This window comes from Zalophus californianus, chromosome 9, assembly GCF_009762305.2.
Source record: "Zalophus californianus isolate mZalCal1 chromosome 9, mZalCal1.pri.v2, whole genome shotgun sequence".
Classification (NCBI taxonomy): Eukaryota; Metazoa; Chordata; class Mammalia; order Carnivora; family Otariidae; genus Zalophus; species Zalophus californianus.
In genome coordinates, this window is record NC_045603.1 from 90,481,938 (window position 1) to 90,498,465 (window position 16,528).

Genomic DNA, 16,528 nt, shown 5'->3' on the forward strand with positions numbered 1-16,528 from the left:
TGTTCTTGGAAACTTTTAGGAACGAAGAAGCTATTATTCATAAAATGAAGTCATGCTGGAGACTTAAGGCTGGTTGTAAAGTGGTAATCTTTGGAGATGGGGAAATATTTCTTATCTTGAATTTGGAATGTGGGTAACTTTAAGACTGCTGTATGAAGCAACATTGCTTTTGCATTTTACTTACAAGAGAGAAAAATGTGGACTCCTTTAGTGTAGCAAAGCACTTTCTGACACACCTCTCAAATTACACACCATTGAAATGATCCCCACAATGTGTTTGGCTCATGTGTTTCTAGTTAGCTACCAAGAATGAAAGATTCATACCGATCTATTTCAAAAAACATCTTTATTTGCATTGCAAAGAGCTTAATTGTTTGGAAACAGGATCAAGAATTGCTTTCAAGTTGTAAGCTGGCGTGTATAGGTTGGGCCGTGATTGGCATTGAACTTTAAAAAAACAATTTCTGTGCAAAGAAGGTTCTCAATAAATATTTATCAAAGCACTGATTACTATGTTGAATGTAGAAGGATAAAACTGCCTGTGTTTTCCCACATTGTTAGTGATGTGGACTAAATATTTTTGTAGCTATTATAGAAAGTCCTGATAACCTTTCCCTTATCTTGCCTTTTGGGCAGTGTATAACAGAATCACAGGGAGGAGGAAGTCATACAGACTTGCAAGACAGATGATGGGAGTCCCTCTGGCAAGCTTGTGACCTAATTTTCCAAGCTTGTCTGCCCAGCTGTAGAGTTATAGCTATATGCTGTTAACTTGAATAACACTAGGCTTGTATACAAGTTTGGGGGTTGGGGAGAGAAGGAAAGAGGAAAAGGTATATAAATCTCTCTAGTTTTGCCAGATCCCGTAACATAGAAGCACTTTTGTTAAAAAAGAAAACTTAATTCATTATTTCCTCATTTTGGTTATTCCTTCTTATATGGGTCTCAAATAATTAATAGAGGACCTTATTTATTTTTTTAAAGATTGATGGCATACTCAGTTATTTTTGAAGTTTATTTTGAAGACTTTTTTTTTTTTAAAGAAAAAGGTAGTATGAGCGTGTGTTGGTTAAAGATGGAATTGTTCCCATGCTTTTCTTGTGCAGTAAATGAATTTGTGCATTTCTGGTAACAGTTCCTTGATGATCCCAAGATGAAGAGACTGTTTTCCTCTCATTAAGCAAATATTTATGAGTTCATGTAGTTGATAATGTTTAGTAAAGTTACATAAGATTTCCAGCTTTTTTATAAGTTTTACAAATTGCCACTACAGAGATGAGAATTTTAGATACTAGTATGAGGTAGTTTTGTTAGGTCATACGCTGCCTTCTACTTGCCATCTTGCCTCTACAATGTTAGCTGGACAAGGATAAGACCTTTCTTTTTCTCCAGGTATGTATATAGGTCATGTCATGTGCTATTTTGAAATATGTTGAACCAGCTGGGATGATAAAACTGACACAGACTTGTCAGCAGGACTTACCTAAATCACACTATTTTTTCTAGTAAGTACTTAGAATATTTATTTGCTTCTACTCCACCATCTCTCCCCACCCCCAACACTTTGTGACTTCTCTCTAGCATCTCTTGAAGGGGCCAGTAAACCCAATACTAAAATATTTCATGCATCTCCCTTTACCAGGTAATTGGTCCCATGCATATCTTTAACACCCAACTGCATCAAGGTATCTCATTCATTTTCCTTCTTTCTCTGGGGGGTGATTGAATTTCTTTGGCCCCAGGATTGCCTTCTAATTTTCAACTTGACTTAAACCAAACCGTAGAAAGAAAATCATTATTAATCAAAATTAATAACATTGGATGTAATTTTAATAATTTAGGCCTCAGGCTCTTTTAGAATGTATTATGGAATCAATTTAAAATGTTATTCTTCTCTGTCTTATATGTATGTGTCTATGTCAGACTGTTTATATTGTAAGCTCCTAGAGTCCATGTGTCTCTTAATTCTCTTGATGTGATGTTCTGCATATCTGGAAGTTATTTTCTTAATGTCTTCTTTCTGCTGCCTCATTTGTGTCTTGTTCCCAGCTGCGGTTCCTGGGGACAACCTTACTACCTGTTGTTTCCTCTTCCTCACTCTTCCTTCAGCAGTCCACCCACTGTCGTCCAGTGCCTGAGCTCATCATGCCTCTAGGTCATTTGTAGTCTTGTAAAAGCCAAGCCAAAAGGCGAATGTTTAGTTTTTATCTTACTTGATTTTGCTGGAGCATTTGCTGCAAGCTCTTAGAGGACATGGATAGTAATTTGTTCACTGTTGAATTTTTTATTGCTTAGAATTTGTAGTACTTTGTAGATTGTCCATTTATTGAGCGAATGTATGCTTGTAATGAAATGCCTTTTTTTTTTTTTTTTTTAAAGAATGTCTTCTTCCTTGGGCTCCCATGGTGCTTGCTATTCTTTCCTGGTTTCTCTCCTACCTCCCTTTCGTTACTTACTTGCACTTAGATGTGCATTCAGAAGCTCTGCTCCTGGGGCGCCTGGGTGGCTCAGTTGGTTAAGCGTCTGCCTTCGGCTCAGGTCATGATCCTGGAGTCTTGGGATCGAGTCCCCCATCGGGCTCCCTGCTCCTTGGGAGCCTGCTTCTCCCTCTGCTTCTGTCTCTCTCTGCCTCTCATGAATAATGAATAAATAAATAAAAATCTTAAAAAAAAAAAAAAGAAGCTCTGCTCCTAGGAGTTTAGTATGTATCTAAAGTTGTTCCAAAGCTGTAGCTCCATGTGTTGGTAGCAGAGAAAGCCAGTGCTTTTTTGGGGGGGGAGGGGGGGCTCTGTTTATGGTTTTGTTCATAATCTGAACACTCACAAGTTGAGAAGTTTCTGAGTTTTCCAGAATTCTTTTCTCAGCTCTCATCTCATTTCATGTTTCATTGTTTTCCAAGATGACGTCAGCACTTCACATTGTTTTCATTAGAACAGTGACTTTTCAAATTTTTTATCTCCTGCTGGTAGTAATGTCCTAAAACTCTAATCTAAACTCTAATCCTTTGTTTCTGACTATACCTGAAGGTTGCACAGGCCTCTTAGACTTCACATTTACCAAAATATATTTGTTACATTTTTCCTAAACCTGCTCCCCTCTTTTTTTTTTCCCCCCTATTCCTCTAAATGGAGCCACTATTAGTGAAATGGTAATATTAATGATCTGTGAATCTTTGGACTTTTCTTTGCCTTACCCACCACTCTGTCCCACCTTTAAGTGATCAGTCACCAAATCCTTTGATTCCTATTACAGAATGGCTGACAGAGCATTCTCTTCTCTGTCCTCACTGCTAATCATATTATTACCTTGCTTAAAATTCTTCAGTGTTCCCCATATGCTCGTTGTAAAGTCCAGTTCCTCTTTATAGTGGCACACAACGACTGCCCTCTGTGACCTAGTCTCCCTACTTTACTTTCAGGTCTCATTCTTTGACTCTTGTACTCCACAAATGCTATAATTGAATACAGTAATTGAATACACTTAGCTTCATGCTTCTGTGACTTCACATAAGCTGTTTCCTTGGCCTGGAGTTTGCTCTCAGTCAACCTCATCATTTTATCTATATTATTTTAAATTTGGCTTAAAGGTTACTTTCCTGGAAAAAATTAGTCCCTTCTTTGTGCGCAAATGGTATCTTACACTTACTTTGAAGTAGTAATTAAGTTGCATTTTATGGTTTCTTCACTTTTTTTCCCTTTAACTAGTCCAAACACTTGCAGGTAGAAAACATGTCTGAGTAATCTTTGTCTTTCTTGTGTCTTAGCACAATGCTAAGTGGACAGTATGTATTCAGTTTTTGTTTTAATACATTTTCAAGGAATAAATGTTTAAAATGCTTTTTGATGTTAGTGAGATTCCAATATCTGTTCTACATGTGAACAAAGTGTGATAGAAAAACTGAGCGGGATTCCTTTGTGCACTGACTGTGTCACCTGTTCTCTCTCCCAGGGTGTGCTGGAGGTGAAATTGAAAGGTAGACAGTTTATCTGCAATATCATTCTATTTCTTCCTCTCCTGTCATTCTTCCATATTTTGTACCATAGGTGTTACAAGATTGTCCTCCAGCTGACCAAGACCTGTCACTGTCCCCATACCTCTACCTTTATGAAGTTTAACATTTACGTTCTATCTGGCTGGAGAGCCTGTGATTTATAGGTAAAATGCTGGGATTGGGCCAGTATGGGAAACTTTAAAATTGAACCTTTTGCTTCTTGCCACCACCTTTATGGCTCTCCTTTCCACTCAAAGTGGACCTACAGTATTTGCCAGTCGATCAGTATTCAATCAGAACGCCTCTCTAGAGGTGACTTATTTTATAATCTTAATTATTTAAGAAAACAGAGCTGATTAGTAATCAGAATAGATGATAATCTTAAAATGTATAATATATGAGATATGTAAAGATCGTGTGGTCTAGCTGTCTTATTTTACTAATGAAGAAAGTAAAATGAAGACAGGTCAAATGATTTGTCTGACGTCATACAACTAGTTCATGCAGAGTTAGTCTTAAAATCTAAGCATCTTAAGCCTTTGTGTGATTGTACTGATGCTGTCTTAAATTTGGTCAAGAATTTGAAAATTCATTTACTCAAAATGTTTATCAGCTCTATCTATATACCTACCTACCTACCTACCTACCTATCTGTACTAAGTACAGTGCTGGGCACTAGGGATGGTATAAAGTAGCCCTTCATAGCTGGGACTAAATCATGGAGTGAAGGAGGCATAAATAAATTATTAAAAGGGTATAAATGATAGTTCATCTACTCAAATCACAGGTACAATACTTAGGCTTTTACTTAAAATCTCTTTATTAAAATTTTAGAACTAATTTGCTCAGCTTATTTCCAGTCCCAGAGGAATAAAGAAATAGAAGGTGATGATGAGGCTCTAGAGAGGTATGTAAATAGCAAGGGGAAGGGACAGCTGAGAGGCTGGTGAGAGAGAGGAAAAAGTGCCTGCCTGTACGTATTATATACTATATACTTTATATACCATATATATATTAAGCAAAAGAACCCAAATCATCATAGACGAAGTACATTTAATTAAGGGGAAAAGTTATGTTTCAGACTTAAGTACACTGTAAGAATATTGTAACACATTATGCTACTTGTTATTAAAAATGTTCAACCATAAAGTGACCATTAAGAAATGATTATAGGCCGCAACCAGGGCAGAATGTTGGTGGGTGAATAACCCTTGTGCTACTGAAGAGTGATGTTATCATTATAGTGGAATAAGAGGTTTTTTGTTTTTTTATTTTTTTCCATTCGTCCCTTTCCCTCCTGCGAAGAACACCAGTTTTGGCACTGACAATCACTCATGGACAGTAGTGCCCTTGTGGAAGCCTGGGAGTCCAGTAGAAAAGTTCCAACACATCATTGGAGCAAAAAAAAAAAAAAATCAGAGATTGAACACAGTGGAGAGGGTAACAGGTACAGTTTCATTTTACCTGTGTTGCCCCCCCCCCCGCCCCCAAGGCATAGCTCAGTGCCAAAAGAGAGCTCCTTGGCCCGGGATTTCTCCTGTGGGGGAAAGTGAGAGTATGTGAGTGAGTGTCCAGCTTCTCCAGTATGTGGGATGCCACCAAAGAGACCAACTTCTTTTTGGCCCCATCCACAATACTAAGTAGTGAATTACATGATGGGGAAAACAGCTGTTAGGGCTCAGGGTGGAATGTATCAAAGGGCTGCAGATCCTACTAACAGCTTTGCAGACTATATTAGGAAGCCCATTCAGGAGCTGCTGGGGATGCCTCACCTGTAGATCTTTATGACTGGCCCACAGGCACCCAACACTCCATGTACCTTACCCCTGCACCTCCTCATAGTGGGCCAGCTCCTGTGTATACTCCTGAAGCAGTGAGAATGAACTTTTGCAGACAGTTAGTGAGTTCTTGCAGAAAGCCGGTCTGACTCTGCAGAATTGGGAGAAACTATATAAGCTTGAACATTCAGTACTGCCCTAGGGAAAGCAAAGGGAGGTTATCAGCATTTGGCCTGACTTGCAGGATACACAGAAGGTATACAATCTTATGAATTCCCCCAGAGAAAGGAATAAGAAGTATGCAGCAGGGATATCCATAGAAAAGATCTGAGAAAGCCTCAGAATCTTTAAGGGACTGAAGGAAGTTTTTCTCTCCTGAAGCCAGTCGATAAGGACTGGAGAAGATGACAGTTTCTTCAAAATGCAAAGACAGCAGCACAGAACTTTGAGGAACCTAAAAAAATCAAAGAAAAATGACACCAACAAAGGAAGACAGTTTTCCATTAACTGACACCCTCTCTCTTCCCATGGATGTTTTCAATTTTCCTGATAAAAGAATTCAAAATAGTTATTTTAAGGAAGCTCAGGGAACTACAAACAACAAAACACTGAAAGGACAATTCAATGAAATCAGGAAAACAATACACAAACAAAATGAGAAGTTTAACAGAGATAGTAATTATAAAAAAGAACCAAAAGAATTTTGAAGCTGAGGAATATGAATGAAACAAAAAAATGCAATAGAAGGCATTGACAACAGACTGTATCAAGCAGAAGAAAGAATCTGTGAAGTAGATGACAGATTATTTCAAATTATCTGGTTTAGAGGAGAACAACAGAAAGAATGAAAAAGAATGAAGAAAGTCTGCTTGAACCATAGGATACCATTAAAAGAAGCAATCAGCACATTTTTGAAGTCCCAGAAGGAAAAGAGAGGGAGAAAGGGGGCATGAAGCTTATTTAAAAAAAAAAAAAAATGGAGCTGAAAATTTATCAAATATTGGGAGAGAATTAGACATCTAAGTTCATGAAGCTCAATCTCCCCAAGATTTCAACCAAAAATAATCTGATCCAAGACACATAATAAAGTGGTCTAAAATCAAACACAGAAAGCAAGAGGGGTGCCTGGGTGGCTCAGTCAGTTAAACATCTGACTCTTGATTTTGGCTTACGTCATGATCTCAGGTAGTGAGATTGAGCCTCGGGCTCTGCCCTGGGCATGGAGCCTGCTTAAGATACTCTCCCTCTCCTCGCTCCCTCCGCCACCCTGCCCTGCTCTTGTGTGCTCTCTTAAAAAAAAAAAAAAAAAGTTCCTGACATACAGGGGACCCCACAAAGCTGTTAGTGGAATTCTCAGCAGAAACATTGCAGGCCAGGAGAGAATGGGATGGTATATTTAAGGAAAAAAAAAACTGCCAACCAAGATTTTATCCAGTAAAGTTGTTCTTCAGAAATAAAGAAAGACTTTCCCAGACAAACAAAAGTTGAAGGAATTCATCACCAGTATACTTGCCTTATGAGAAATGCTGAAAGTAGTTCTTCAAACTGAAATGAAATGATGCTAATTAGTAATAGGAAAACATATGAGAATATAAAACCCACTGATAAAGCCAAGTATTTAGCCATTTTCAGAATGTTGTAATACTATAATATAGTGGTACATTAACTTACTAACTCTAGTACAAAGATTAAAGGACAAAAGTATTCAAAATAACTATAGTCATAATACATTGTTGATGGATATAAATGACAAAAACAGGTAAATTTTGATATCAGAAGCCTAAAATGTGTGTGTGTGTGGGGGGGAAGTAAAAGTGTAGTTTTTGTCTATGATCAAAGTTAAGTTCTTATCATCTTAAAATACACTATTATATCTATAAGATATTCTTGTAAGCCTTGTGGGTAACCATAAGCAAAAATCTACAGTAGGTACACAAAAGATAGAGAAGGGAATCAAAGTATACTATTACCAGAAATGATCAATTCACAAAGGAAAACAGCAAGAGAGGAGAAAAGGAACAAGGGAACTACTAAACAGCCAAAAAACAATAAGATGATATTAGTAAGTCCTTCCCTATCAGTAATTCTTTTAAATGTAAATGGATTAAATTCTCCAATCAAAAGACATAGGTGGATGAATGGATTAAAAAAACAAAACAGAACAAGAGCTAACTATATGCTGCCTATGAAAGATCACTTCAGCTTTAGCAACACACATAGGCTCAAACTGGAGAGGTGGAAGGTATATTCTATATAAATTGAAACCAAAAGAGAGAAGAGGTAGCTATACTTAATATCAGACAAAATAGATTTTAAGTTAAAAACTATAATAAGAAACAGAAGGTCATTATATAATGATAAAGAGCGAATTTATCAAGAGGTTATAAAATTATAAATATACATATGCACCCAACACTGGAGGACTCAAATATATTAAGCAAATACTAACAAATCTGTAGGGAGAACTAGAAAACAATACAATATTAGTAGAGGACATTAACACCCTATTTTCAATAAAAGATAGATAGTCCATACTGAAAATCAGTAAGGAACCATTGGATTTGAACAATACTTTAGATCAAATGGATCTAACAGACCCATGTAGAACATTCCATCCAAAAGCAGAAAAATAAATAGTCTCAAGTGCACATAGAATATTCTTCAGAATAGATCATATGATAGGTCGCAAAACAAGGCTCAGTAAATTTAAGAAGATTAAAATCATACCAAATATCTCTTTTGACCACAGTGATATGAAACTAGAAATCAGTAACAGGAGGAAAGCTGAAAAATCTACAAGTAGTGTGGAAATTAAACAGCATACTCCTGAATAACCAATTGGTCAAAGAAGAGATTAGAAGGGAAATTAAAAAAAAAAATCTTTTTTTTTTTAAAGATTTTATTTATTTATTTGAGAGAGAGAGAATGAGAGATAGAGAGCATGAGAGGGCAGAGGGTCAGAGGGAGAAGCAGGCTCCCCTGAGGGAAATGCAAATCAAAATCACAGATAGTACCTCACACTTGTTAGGATGACTTCATCAAAAAGACAAGAGATAACAAGTATTGGTGAGGATGAAAAGGGAGAAGAGGGAACCCTTGTGAGCTGTTGGTGAGAATGTAAATTGGTAGTCGTTATGGAAAACAGTACGGAGGTGCCTTAAAAAATTAAAACCGGAACTATCATAAGATCCGGAAATCCCAGAGCGCCTGGATGGCTCAGTCGTTAAGCGTCTGCCTTCGGCTCTTTTTTTTTTTTTTTTTTAAAGATTTTATTTATTTATTTAAGAGAGAGAGAATGAGAGATAGAGAGCATGAGAGGGAAGAGGGTCAGAGGGAGAAGCAGACTCCCCGCTGAGCAGGGAGCCCGATGCGGGACTCGATCCCGGGACTCCAGGATCATGACCTGAGCCGAAGGCAGTCGCTTAACCAACTGAGCCACCCAGGCGCCCATTGCCTTCGGCTCTTGTCATGATCCCAGGGTCCTGGGATCGAGCCCTGCATCGGGCTCCCTGCTCGGCGGGAAGCCTGCTTCTCCCTCTCCCACTCCCCCTGCTTGTGTTCCCTCTCTCGCTGTCTTTCTCTGTCAAATAAATAAATAAAAAATCTTAAAAAAACGCAGAAATCCTGATACTGATTAATTGAAGGATGGGAAGTTAGGATCTCAAAGAGGTATCTGCACCCCTGTGTTCGCTGTAACATTATTCACAATAAGTAAGACTTGGAAACCACCTTAAGGGTCCCTCCACAGATGAACTGGTAAAGAAAAATGTGGTGTGTATATATATGTGAATATATATGTATATATATATATAAATATTATTCCTATATATTATCAGCCAGTGGAAAGAAGAAAATCCTGCCATTTGTGACAGTGTGTATAGATTGAGGGCAATGTGTATAGAGAAAGACAAATACTCTATGATTTCACTTATGTGTGGAATCTAAAAAAGCTGAACTTAGAGAAACAGGAATAGAATAGTGGTTGCCTTGGCTGGTTGTGGGGCAAATAGGGAGTTGTTAGTCAAAGAGTACAAACTTCCAGTTATAAGATGAATAAGTTGTAGGTATCTTATATAAACACCACATTGTGACTATAGTCAGTAGTACAGTATTATATCCTTGAATGTTGCTAAGAGAATAGATCTTAAATGTTCTCACCACACACACAAAAATGGTAATTACTTGAAGTTATAGAGGTATTAACTAAAGTTAATGTGGTAATCATTTTGCAATATACAATATGTGTATCAGATTATCACATTGCATACCTTAAACTTACATAATGTTATATGTTAATTATATCTCTGTAAAGCTGAAAAAAAGAAATGGTTGTAATATTCAAAATTTTCTGTGGAAAGATTGGCAAATAGAGGCATGAATAAGATTTTTTAAATGATTAAGAAATATGCTGTAAAATATATAAATTGTTACAAAAAATATTTTAAATTTGTATACAAAAAGAAATAAAAGTAATTAAAATAATTTAAAATTACTTTAAGAGGTACTCTATTATCTAGAAAAGTCATGTATGTGGAAAAGCTGTATGTTATAATTGAAATGAATTGGAGAGTGATCTATTATTCATGATATCGAGAGGCTATTATTTTTTCACTTATATTTATACCTAACTAGAGGTATACATAATAACTTTTTGAAGAGTAGTAACTTAAAAAAAAACTTTCCTGTCCAGTGCCAAAGTTAGGGTCTGGTTTTTGCAGAGATTATAAATGTGTTGACTGAGTACTGAAATAAAGTCTCATGCTTGAAATTATTTTCCCAAAACATTCTGAAAATGTTATGTTCTCAGGTGAGTTTGCAGAAGTTTATTTAATTCCCAATAGAGCTGATTTATAGGGACTAAAGTTTTCTGTTTTCATTTTTTTTTTTGTTAATCATTCATTCAACACACATTTATTCACAGAGCATCTCTTCCGAATAAGGTATACAAAATTCTCTATTTTTCTTTCTAAAAATTTGTTTCCAGCAAACCGAATGGGAAGTTTGTTAAGTCTATCTGCCTGGATGCATAGCAGTTAACATTCAGTTCCACCAACGGAGTCCCTCACTCCATCCCCCAAAGGACAGATGGGACTCCAGGAGCGAATACCCTCCCAGGTGCTGCTGACACAGCACATATTTGGCTATTCCTCTCTGTGGGAAACAGAGACATAACTTCTCTGCGACTACAACTTTCTTCACAGCCTTGGTTCTTCAAAGATTTGAAGTGAACTCTTCTTTTAGAGACAATATGCCAACAAGTCAACTCACAACTTCATGCAACACTCTTATTCTGGAGCTCGGGTTCTTGCGTCTGTGATGACTGCCCGCCATGCAGAACGCTGGCCTCTGGCCTGGAGAGCTGCATGCCAGGGAGGGTGCCTTGGCTCCAACGGTTACATCTTCAAAAAGGCCACCTTTCCCACTAGAAGTTTTCAGACGAATGAGGTAAACTGCAGAGGTTTGGGGACTTTTAATCTTCATTATTGCCTCAAATATCAAAGATTTATCTTCTTTTGCATGCCTGTGAATATGAACTGGCCTCCACTTTTCGAGTGGGACAGATAGTAGAAGGTATTCCTTCCTGTGGGCTGGCAGGCTGGCTTCATTCATTCAACTCATTGAGTCATGAAGTGTTGTGTAGGTGCCAGTGACTGTGCCAGTCCCAGAGCACACACAGGAGGCGTCCTCTTAGGGTGCTAACATGACAGCGGGGGAGACAGCCCAGGAACGAGATGATTCTAATAAGGTGGGATAAGTTTAAGATGGATGCCGAATGCCGGATCTTGATCCTATTCACCAAAGCAAGTAGGTTCCAGACATGAAATTCTCATCAGTTCTTCCAGAATAAGGGGACGGTGGCCAATACAGCTGGCATTGTCATGAACAAGGAGTTCGGATGCCATCACTGAAGCTTCCCGTTCTAGAAAGCAAATCCAGGCCCTGGGCTGAACAGCTTACTTCTGTTGGTTGGCATTCAACACGTTCTTTACTTTCAGAAAGTGGTCGCTTTTCTGTTCAGAGAGTTGCTGCTATTCTTTGCTTTGATCTCCTATCGCATTTGTAGGTGTTCAGAATGGTTTGATACCTATCTAGCTGAACTGCTGGGACCAGACGAAGTTTAGGTCTCCTATACCTCCGCCATCTTGCTCCTCCTCCTTCTGTTTTCATAATAAGAACAAGAACCATAAAATCTATCTGAGAATCCGAGAAACATATCCTACCTTTATTTTTGCCAAAACCTCTAGAATAATATTCTTTCTAGCCTTTCTCTTGTGTTTAACCAGTCTGTTCCACCCTACACCCTCCCACCCCTTTCCCCCTAAGAGAGGTTTTCATCTCTCTTTTCCCTTTGCTGATCCAGGGGTAGAAGAATTCTTTTGCTAAAAGAAGATACTACTTTTGTCTGATAGTGATTAGGTTGGTTTATCTCATTTCAGCTGTCTTGATCTTAAATTGTTTATGCTATTTAAATTCTTGTTTTGTGGATACAGTTGACTCTTGGACAATATGAGTTTGAATCAGTACTCCACTTATATGTGGACTTATTTCGATAAATACAGTATAGTACCGTAAATGTATTTTCACTTCCTTTTGGTTTTCTTCTTTTTTTTTTTGTTCTGTAGCATATTTTATTGTAAGAAAAGTGTATGTAATATATATATATATATATATATATATATATATATATATAACCTGCAGATTATGTGTTGGCCAACTTTTTATGTTATTGATAAGACTTTGGGCCAACAGTCGGCTACTAATAGTTAAGGTTTTGGGGAGTCAGAAGTTCTGTGTGGATTTTTGACTGTGCAGCAGTTGGTGCTTCTAACCCCCACATTGTTCAAGGTTCAACTCTCTTTTGTTTCACATCCAAACTATTCCCCAAAGTCTCTAACATCTTGATAAATTGATTTTTTTTTTCAGATCATCTACTAGAGTGATATGGCTGAAATTAAACCAAATTAGAGAATGGTGATAAAATCTTCCCAAATTAAAGCATGAAGGTAAAAAAGCTTGAAGGACAAAAATTTACTCAGCCATGTTTCATGGGATAGTTTTACTCCTTCTGGTGACAATGTGTTATTTTGGGTTGCTTGGGCTAGGACTTGTCTTTGGTTGATATCCAAAAGTTAAGCTCCCTTGTTTTGGTAGGGAGTGGGTCGGACTCCACAACTCTCTATAGAGACCAAAGTTTTTCCACTCCACAGTGCTAACCCTGTGCTTTTCCAACCCTCATTTGTTGTTTGGGCAAAGCTTACTCTTCTATCCAGTGGCTTATTGCCTAGAGTTTGAAAAGAAAGTTATGATTAGATAATACTTGAGTTTTGTGTTTCTTTGTCACTTGAATGACTTGTATATGATGGGTATGTTTTCTCTAATTCATTTCCAACGGTATAGAAATAAAAGACAGAGTGAAGCAAATGTGGACAACAGTGTCTCTACGGTATCTCATTTGAGGTCATGATGAAATTGTACAAAATAAATTCCCCCCACTTTCTTTTGTATTTTGAAATTAGCTCTCAATACTGGCACAGATAATCCTTACAATGAGTTAGCTCCAGGAATAGTTCAATTCTAGGGAGAATTTCTAGCCCATTATAAGAACATAACTTTGACCACTTCTTCCTTTGCCATATCCAGTTGGTTGCCAAGTACCGCTATTTTCAAACTGAAGTTTTCCCTTGCTTTTGCCTTATTTGCCCTACTTTCACTACTTTAGGGCCACATGACTGTTTTCTTAAACTGTTACCTTCTATGTGGTCTCTACATCTGCCTCCATCCTACTTCAATTTATACTTAAGTACTGCTTCTAGGTCAGTTTTGCTGAAGCTGAGCTTAGATCATGTCAGTCCATTACTTAAAACACTGCCAACAGAAGCAGGCTCAGTTTCAGCCCTCCACAACCTGGTGACCTCCCTTCGTTTTAAGTTTAGCCCCGCTACCGGCTTTCCTATGAACTGCTGATTAGCCAAGGTGAAGTACTGCGCACGTCTCCCTGTCCTCCTCAGTCTTTCCGATTTCTCTGCCTTTAGTATCTCTCTTTTCTCTTTTTACCTGGAATATGTTTGACTTTATCTTCATGTGCAAATCGAATCTGTCATTGGGCAAATTTATTCTGTGCCATCATGGAATAATCTTTATGTTCTCTGATAAATGTTCTCCCCATATGTTTTCTCAGGATCCTTTGGCATTTCTTTTTAACGTGTACTGTATATATATATATATACACACACACACACATCTTACCTTCCACCAGGTATTAAGCTTCTCCAAGGGATGCTCCATATCTAATTTCTACTTTGAGACAAGTCACAAGGCCTAGAGTGGTGATTGTGTGTGTGATAGGAGCTCAGTATACATGTGTTAAATGATGAAATGAATGAATTCCTGTCTTGTATATTCCCTTGTGAATTTTGTACGAATAACACCTCAGCTCTCAGTCTGAAAAGGAAAAATGTAATAGTGGCCACAATTTTTACTGAGCCTAAATTGAAATACTCTGAAAAAGTTTAATCATGGAGACAATCAGAATGCACTCTGTTATTTAGAATAAAACCTCTGGCAAACATGCCTGTTTTTCAAGTTCTTACAAGGTCTTTTAAATGTAGGCTATGATTATTCCCTTTAAACATCTCACAGATTTAGTCAGTTGAACCATTCATTGTCTTAAAGTAGTTTATAACTTACTCTATGGAGAAACTGAACTGAAATAAAAGGCCAGCAAAGGTGAGAGTATTTCAATTTTACACCTCCCCTTTCTATCCATTCCTGTCATTAGAGTACAGTTTTCAAGGTTTGTGTAAAATAACAACCTATGAGTAAGACAGTGAGATCTTTCTGATATTTTCACTTAAAAAAACACTCATGAAAAGGGCCTCAAAAGCCATGCTTTAGTACATTGTTTTTATCAAGCTCCATGGTAATTATGAATTGTTTAATAGTATGAATAATGCTATCTATTCTTTTCCTGCTTTTTTGTAATTCATTTTGCACATTTTCAAAATGTGGTAAAGTGAATTAGATTCACTATTGCCTATTAGGGTATTATTAAGTGATTCTTAATCCAGGTTTTTATAATGAATCAAATCCAATTAAAAGTATGAAAATTACAAATAATTATGGCAGTGGAACTATTTTGGATATTATTCAGCTGCCCAGAGTAAAACAAAACTGGAAGAACCTTTGAAAAATAATGAAACATGTCTTTGGTCAGCATGCTCAGGAAATTTTTTTGTACTGTGTTCAGTTCATTTTGCTGTGTACTCAGATTCTGGAGAATGCTAGCATTAAACAAAGAACTGAAAATGTTACTATTTAGAGATGTTCATTGTTTGAGGAGAACTTCAACAGAATCTTGAATATTCTCATGACATGTATAGAATAATTTTATAGAGACTATTTTAAATCATAAGTGCCTTTATATGTTAATGTCTTAAAATGTGTCTTGCTTTTAAGATATTTCTGTGGGAATGTTTTAATTTTTGCCAACAATAATGTCTTATGCCATATTTGTTTGAACTTTTGAAAGTTGATTGATAACCATAAATTAATTTGCTTATTGTACCTGAAAAAAAATTTTTTTTTTTTTAGACAGCATGAGTTGGGGGCCTTTGTGGGGGGGGGCAGAGAGAGAGAAAGAACCTTAAGCAGGCTCCACACCTAGCACGGACACAGGGCTCAGTCTCATGACCCTGAGATCATGACCTGAGCTGAAATTAAGAGTTGGGTGCTTAACCGACTGAGCCACCCATGCGCCCCTTTTAACTGAAATTTTGAATGATTCCCTTAAATATTTCCACAAAAATGCATTTTTCATTTATCTCTTCCTTGTTATATGTATTTTAATGAGAATCCTGGATAAAATTTACAGAAGTAGAATTGCTATTTTGTCTTAATGATTGAGGAATGATTTATAACATGTACCTGATTATATCTCTTATTTTGTGTGCTTTTTGATAAGTATACACCAATTTATTTTATCAACATTATTCTATAGAAAGATAACTCCTGTCCTTCTCTTTTTGGTTCTTGGAACATAAAGTAAATGTTTCGTTTAACTTGAGGGCATATGGAAAAGGAAATGGGCTATTTCTTCACAAAGAATTTAAGAATCTTCCAGAGAATTATTTGCCACTGCAATTATGAACAACAGTAGCTGTGCCTAATTTTTATTTTCTATTTTAAATGCTCAGTGATTTTAATTTCATCTATAAATGTCAAAAGTATAGTCTGATTAAAATAGTATGTGTCTAAGAAATGGTTTTGGCCCATTTAGTTTGTTTTTCTTTTTTCTTTTTCGACCTAATCAAAAGGCGCATAAACCTAGAATACCTGCAGAGAGTGCCAGACTTTCTCTTTTTGTCTTTTTTTACTATTGTATCATATTTTCCCGGGTTTCACTGTTAAGATGACTTCATGAGACAACTGTCAATATTGTTTAATGTTAGCTATCCACCTATATGGGTGTGTGTGGATGGACAAACCACTGCTATGATAGAAAGGGATTATATTTGCTTGATTTAACATTAAAAATTTTTTTCCCCTTTTAAAAAATTGGCATCTGATAATTTTGTGACTTTTAACGTATCAAGAATCCAACTTTTAAAGTGGTATTCTTTAATTAATATTTGGTAACTACTCCATACCCGACTTTGTGTATTTTGCTGGGAAACTGCTGTAATCTCTTTTAAAATTCACAGATCCCAATCTTAACCCATTCCCCCAGGATTATTCAATAATTAATTGTATAACCCAGAAC

At 36.9% G+C, this 16,528-nt stretch overlaps 1 protein-coding gene across 4 annotated transcripts in view; it reads left to right on the plus strand.

Annotated features, from left to right (window-relative positions):
- The window catches only part of EPS8 (epidermal growth factor receptor pathway substrate 8), a 179,007-nt gene that overhangs the window by 16,440 nt on the left and 146,039 nt on the right, over nucleotides 1–16,528 (plus strand). Inside the window, exons 2-3 of one of the 4 annotated variants that reach the window (XM_027593909.2) lie at nucleotides 10,754–11,214; nucleotides 12,694–12,773. The exons of the other annotated variants lie outside the window; for them this stretch is intronic. The gene's annotated coding sequence lies outside the window, so the exon portion shown is untranslated. The remainder of the gene's footprint in view (nucleotides 1–10,753; nucleotides 11,215–12,693; nucleotides 12,774–16,528) is intronic. 4 annotated transcript variants of the gene reach the window in all.